Below are 6,619 nucleotides of genomic sequence, written 5' to 3'. Positions count from 1 at the left end.
TATTTTTAATAGAGACGGGGTTTCACCGTGTTAGCCAGGATGGTCTCAATCTCCTGACCTTGTGATCCACCTGCCTCGGCCTCCCAAAGTGCTGGGATTACAGGTGTGAGCCACCACGCCCGGCTTACTTCTATTTTTATTATTATTATTTTTTGAGACAGAGTCTTACACTGTCGCCCAGGCTGGAGTGCAGTGGCACGATCTCGGCTCACTGCAACCTCCGCCTCCTGGGTTTAAGCGATTCTCCTGCCTCAGCCTCCCAAGTAGCTGGGATTACAGGTGCATGCCACCTCGCCTGGCTAATTTTTGTATTTTTAGTAGAGATGGGATTTTGCCATGTTGGCCAGGCTGTTCTTGAACTCCTGACCTCAAGTCAGGATCCGCCCACTTCGGTCTCCCAAAGTGTTGGGATTACAGGTGTGAGCCACCGTGCCTGGCCATCTCTGCTTGATTTTTACCTCTCTATCTCAATCTCATTGTATGTTGACAAGCTGACTCCAATTCTTTGTGTAAATGATTGATATAAAGAGTTAAAGGGAGGCTGGGTGTGGTGGCTCACTCCTGTAATCCCAGCACTTTGGGAGGCTGAGGCGGGCAGATCACCTGAGGTCAGGAGTTCGAGACCAGCCTGACAAACATGGAGAAACCCCGACTCTACTAAAAATACAAAATTAGCCGGGCATGGTGGTGCATGCCTGTAATCCCAACCACTCAGGAGGCTGAGGCAGGAGAATTGCTTGAACCCAGGAGGCAGAGGTTTCAGTGAGCCAAGATGGCGCCACTGTACTCCAGCCTGGGTGACAGATTGAGACTCCACCTCAAAACAAGAAACAAACAAACGAAAACCAAAAACAAACACAAAAAAGAAAAGAAAAATAAAAAAAATACTAGTAGCAGAGAAAGACCTAGTTTTCCTGACTTCTAGCTTCAATTCCTAACTTGATCTAGGACAGAACTTCATTCACTCAACAAACACCCTTTATGCAAGGTACAGCTAGTAAAAATAATGCAGGAAAAAGGCAAGAATTCCACCTTCCTGGAGCTTACATTCTAGCAGAGGATCCGGGTAACAATCCTAGTGAATGAGCACTGTACATGTTCTGAGAAAATATAGGTGATGGAATAAAGGGAACAGAGGAGGGGACCAATTTTGACAAGGGTTGACAAGGAAGGTGACATTTGAGTGGAGAGTTAAAGGATGAGAATACACCAGCTTTGAGAAGAGGGGAAGATTTCAGATGGAGGGAAGAACAAGGGCAGGCAGAGGCGCCAGAGTGACAGAGTTGTCTCTCTGGGAGGTGAGCTCGCTCCCCCCACCTTCCACAGGGAGAGGGTTGTTCCTTCCCCCTGGCACATGTGGGAAATCTCCCAGTAATAGGTCCCCTGTCCTTTGCTTACAAGTTTGAAATACGCAGCCGTTCTCCCTGCCTCCAGACTTCAGCCACCACCACCTGCCTTGAAACAAATGCCCACATCTTTCCCAGGGGGTGCAGGCCCCCGGCCTTCCCACCCTTGAGCTGACGCCCAGTAAGGGATCTGGAGGCTGCAGGAGCCCTAGCTCCCTGCTCCAGGCCAAATAAGAGGCGCCACCTTCTCTAGCTCATGGAAGTGGACATTTAGTCAGTGCTGATGTGGGGAATCCCTGAGGGGCCACTAGAGCACAAAAGTCAGTCTTAAGCCAGGGTGGCATAGCTAGGAGGGCTTCCAGGGAGAGGTGATTCACACCTCAAAAAAGCCTGAGAACATCAACCAAGAGGCTTGGGACTTTGTTTTATCACAGCTCGTTATGTAAACCAGTGGCCACTCTCCAACACACAGTCTGTGCTCAGTAACCATCTGTTGAATGCATGAATGAGCCAGGCATGAGGGGGTGTTAACTTAAAAATGTTTTTAGTAGTAGTAGTGAGCTCCCTGCAAGTGAGAGAAGCCAGGGAGCTGTTAAATGGCTCCTCCCCTGGATTCTCGTCTTAGGGAAGGGTGAAGGCCTAGGACAGCCTAAATCCCTTCCATGCCAGGGCAGTGTGGGGGTAACCTACAGTCACCTGGAAAGGGAATCACATCCAAACAAAGCAATCCACATTCGCGGAGTGGGCTAAACTTAGAACCCCAGACCTCTCTGCCCCTCAGTGGCCGCTGGCCTAGTCCACCCGCGCCTGGCCGCACGACCCCCAGCCCTGAAAAGCCCCGGGCCTCGCCCCGTAACTCCCTCCTAGCTCTGGACGCTTAGGGCGGGCAGCGGGAGCTGACGCAGCTGCCAGCGCCCTTGGAAGACTCGGGCTCCGGGAGGCGAGGCGAGGCGCGACTGTGGGACACAGTGCAAGCTGGGCGTCACCCCCTCGGCATGACCCCCTCTGCATCACCCCGGAGGGAGCTCAGCCCGCCCCCGCAGCCAGAGCCCCTGCTGCTGCGGGGAGGGAAGGAGGAAAGGATGCGGCCCATTCTCCTTCCAGCTCTGGACCCACAGCAGCCCCTGAGGAGAGCAAAGGTCACCTGGTGGCCATCAAGCAGACCAGGCAGAGGCAAAACTCTTTATCTGAGGAATTCAGAAGTAATGAGACTTCCCTATACCATTTGGTTCCTAGCTCCAGTCCAACAAAATTTCCAAGTAATTAGAATTTCTATACATCTCCGCAAATGCATGCCTGTCCAAACTCATTGTGCAACAACCCTTGCTGACTGGCATTAGGCACCAAAATGTCTACAAATGTAATCATTTATCATGACCTATGTGGCTAGTGTGGTCCAAGTTACCCTTAAGCTCCCTCTTTAAGGTCCATAAATGCCCCTAAGGAAAATCCCTAAGTCCTCTAGCTGAGGCGCCCCTCTGCACTCTTCTGTAGTGCTTTTTCTTTTAATTATTTTTATTTTTTTATTAATTATTATTATTTTTTTTTTTTGAGACGGAGTCTTGCCTCACTCTGTCTCCCAGGCTGGAGTGCAGTGGCCCGATCTCGGCTCACTGCAACCTCTGCCTCCTGGGTTCAAGCGATTCTCCTGCCTCAGCCTCCCAAGTAGCTGGGACTACAGGCACGTGTCACCACTCCCAGCTAATTTTTGTATTTTTAGTAGAGACAGGGTTTCACCATGTTGGCCAGGCTGGTCTTGAACTACTGTCCCCAAGTGATCCACCCGCCTCGGTCTCCCAAAGTGCTGGGATTACAGGCGTGAGCCACCGCGCCCTGCCTTGGTAGTGTTCTATATAATGAAACTTTCCTTTTCAAATCTACACTGCCCTCCGTAGTGCAAACCGAACAGCCAGTGCTGAGGCGCAGAGACGCCTCAGGCACCAGGTGGGAGCAGGCAGGAAAGGCACGTGTGCGAAAAGGGAGGAAAAGGGGACGGAGAGCTCACTGGCCAGGGGAACGGAGTCGGTGACAGAAAGGGCTGCTGGCCGTGTGGGGTGTGTGGGCTGTGTGGGGTGGGGTGTGTGGTGTGTGTGTTTTTTTGTATTTTTAATAGAGACCGGGTCTGGCCAGGTTGCCCAGGCTGGTCTCAAACTCCCCTTCCCGTCCTGGAACCCCTTGGACTCCCCAGTTCGTAAGGCCAGTGCAGAGATCCTGGGGAGGGAGAAGCAGGGCCAGCTACCACCGCCCTTCCGCTCCAGACGGTCCCGCAGATTGGCCAAGCCCGGCCGCCCAGCCAGATGCTTCCCGGTGACTCAGCGCCCGGCGTGTCACGTGACGGCGGGTGGGCACCCGCGCAGGGGCCGCTGGGAGTCCCGCGCTGCCTCCCCTGCCCCCGCGCCGGGGCCACCTCCCCCAGCCAGGTCCCTTCTTCCTGCCGTGTCCCCAGGGCAGGACCGCATCGGAGAGAGTCCGGGAGGAGGCCGCGCTCCTGGGGGCTGGAGACCCGGCGGCGGTGGCCACTGCGCGCTGTTCCAGCCTTGAGGGAGGGAACCGCGGGCCTGGGTCCGCCTTGGGATTTGGGAACCGGTTTCCTGCCGGGTTGACCTAACTTGAGCCTTCAGTAGTTCCGGGGCGGGTGTTGTGGTCTCCGTTCCAAAGTCGGGAAAACGGTATCTGGGCTGGCGAAGGGCCGCGAGGGTGGTGGGAGGACCCTGTGGCTGCGCCGAACAGACCGCGGGAACCCACACTGAGTGGGGTGGGACGGGCTGCCACCCCGGCTTTGTCAGCCCCATGCCCCCTTCTCGCCCTTCATCCTCTGCTCCCTCACTTAGGCTCCAATTCCTCCTGATTTTGTTCTGTTTTTCCCTTCGGGCATCCAAGGCAGCCACCTGCCCAGGCCTGGGCCTGTTCAAACACTGTCTCCGCTGTACTCCCTAGCTCCTTGAACCCCTACATTGTCTGCATTCAGGAAGTTTTGTGGCTTTTCAGGATGTTTTTTTAAACACAGGGTCTGGCTCTGTTGCCCAGGCCGGAGTGCAGTAGTGTGATCATAGCTCACTGTAACCTCGAACTCCTGGGCTCCAGCCATAGGAAGCTTTTAATAAAACAACCTTTGCTCCGACCGCACCCTGGCCTTGCTGAATAAAGCCAGGCCTCTCTCTTGGGTTACAGCAGGCCCTTCAGGACTTGGCTGCCCCTCTCTGTTCCAGCTTCTCCTGATGTTCCTCGCTCACCCCAGAACTCCTTTCCCAAAACTGAGGGAACTCCAGCTTGTCCTTAAGATCTCAGCTCTGCCCAGTGGTCTCAGACTGGGTGTGAGGGTCCCGCTGTGGACTCCCTGAGCTTAGGGAGAGGGCTGATTTGTTCCTGCTCTCTCAGGCCCAGTTTAGGCCTCAAGACAAGAGCCCAGGTTGTCTCCTCAGAGCTCAGAATGCTGCCACCACGTGTGGTCAGACCACTATTGACCCAGCTCTAACCAGTAACTGGGGCAAGGCTCAGGATTGCTGAGAAAGATTGGGGGCAGCAGAGAAGCTTCTAAGAAAAGGTTAAATAACACACCTCTTTTTCTTGTTGTTGTTTTTGTTTTTTTGAGACGGAGTCTTGCTCTGTCGCCCAGGCTGGAGTGCAGAGGCGCGGTCTCGGCTCACTGCAACCTCCGCCTCCTGGGTTCAACCGATTCTCCTGCCTCAGCCTCCCAAGTAGCTGGGAGTACAGGCATGTGCCACCACGCCCAGCTAATTTTTGTATTTTTAGTAGAGACGGGATTTCACCATGTTGGCCAGGATCTCGATCTCCTGACCTCGTGATCCACCTGCCTTGGCCTCCCAAAGTGCTGGGATTACAGCCATGAGCCACCGTGCCCTGCGGATACTCCTCCATTAAGAAAAACATATTGGCCGGGCGCGTTGGCTCACGCCTGTAATCCCAGCACTTTGGGAGGCTGTGGCGGGCGGATCACGAGCTCAGGAGATCGAGACCATCCTGGCTAACATGGTGAAACCCGTCTCTACTAAAAATACAAAAAAAATAGCCGGGCGTGGGCCGGGCGCGGTGGCTCATGCCTGTAATCCCAGCACTTTGGGAGGCCGAGGCGGGTGGATCACAAGGTGAGGAGATCGAGATCATCCTGGCTAACAGTGAAAGCCCGTCTCTACTAAAAATACAAAAAAATTAGCTGGGCATGGTGGCGGGCGCCTGTAGTCCCAGCTATTCGGGAGGCTGAGGCAGGAGAATGGTGTGAACCCGGGAGGCGGAGCTTGCAGTGAGCTGAGATCGCGCCACTGCACTCCAGCCTGGGCGACAGAGCGAGACTCCATCTCAAAAAAAAAAAAAAAAAAAATTGAAAAGGCAAAATGAAGACCAGTCCCAAAAGGTGGCCATAGGATGACCTTTGGGATTCTCTAGGCATGGCACCTCTCTGACTTATTCACCATTGATGAGGCTGGGCTCTGATGAGTAGATTGATAAGATATAGCTAGCTTCTGTCACGTAGAAAAGATGACCCAAGATAATGGGCTTATTCCCCTGCAGCGCAGCAGGTACTTTTGGATGTAACTCAGCAATCTTATTCCAGCATTGTTTTTTCAGTGCCTCTGAGTATTTCAGTCTCTCCAGTTCCCTTTGAACTAGTGTTTCCACCATAATAGTAGTTTCTTAACACCTGAAGTAAACTTTGGTACATACATTAAAGACAGTCATGTTTATAACTTTGGAAATTATATCCCGTGACACATTTGGAGACTGTCTCACCAAGATGTCCAATTGGTTTTGGCTGCCAGAGCCAATTACACTTTGTTGCACGTGACATTTGCCTCATAGGTTCACCTGCCTCAGGCTTCCTGGCTCCATCCTGTGACTTATTATTTTTTTAATAATACCCAAGTACAGCTGGGTGTGGTCGCTCACACCTGCAATCCTAGCACTTTGGGAGGCTGAGGGGGGTGGATCACCCGAGGTCAGGAGTTCGAGACCAGCCTGGCCAACATGGTGAAACTCTGTCTCCACCAAAAATACAAAAATTAGCCAGGTGTGGTGGCGGGCGCCTGTAATCCCAGCTACTTGGGAGGCTGAGGAAGGAGAATCGCTTGAACCCAGGAGGCAAAGATCTTGCAGTGAGCCGAGATCACACCACTGCACTCTCGCCTGAGTGACAGAGGCAGACTCCGTCTCAAAAACGAACAAACAAATAATACCCAAGTACATGGGTATTTTCTTTTAAAATTCAAACAGTAAAGTTAAAGTTGGTTGGACAATCACCTCCCATCCTAGGCCTG

This window comes from Gorilla gorilla, chromosome 9 (assembly GCF_029281585.2).
Source record: "Gorilla gorilla gorilla isolate KB3781 chromosome 9, NHGRI_mGorGor1-v2.1_pri, whole genome shotgun sequence".
Classification (NCBI taxonomy): domain Eukaryota; kingdom Metazoa; phylum Chordata; class Mammalia; order Primates; family Hominidae; genus Gorilla; species Gorilla gorilla.
The sequence above is the reverse complement of the archived record's forward strand: the minus strand, read 5'-3'. Positions refer to the sequence as shown.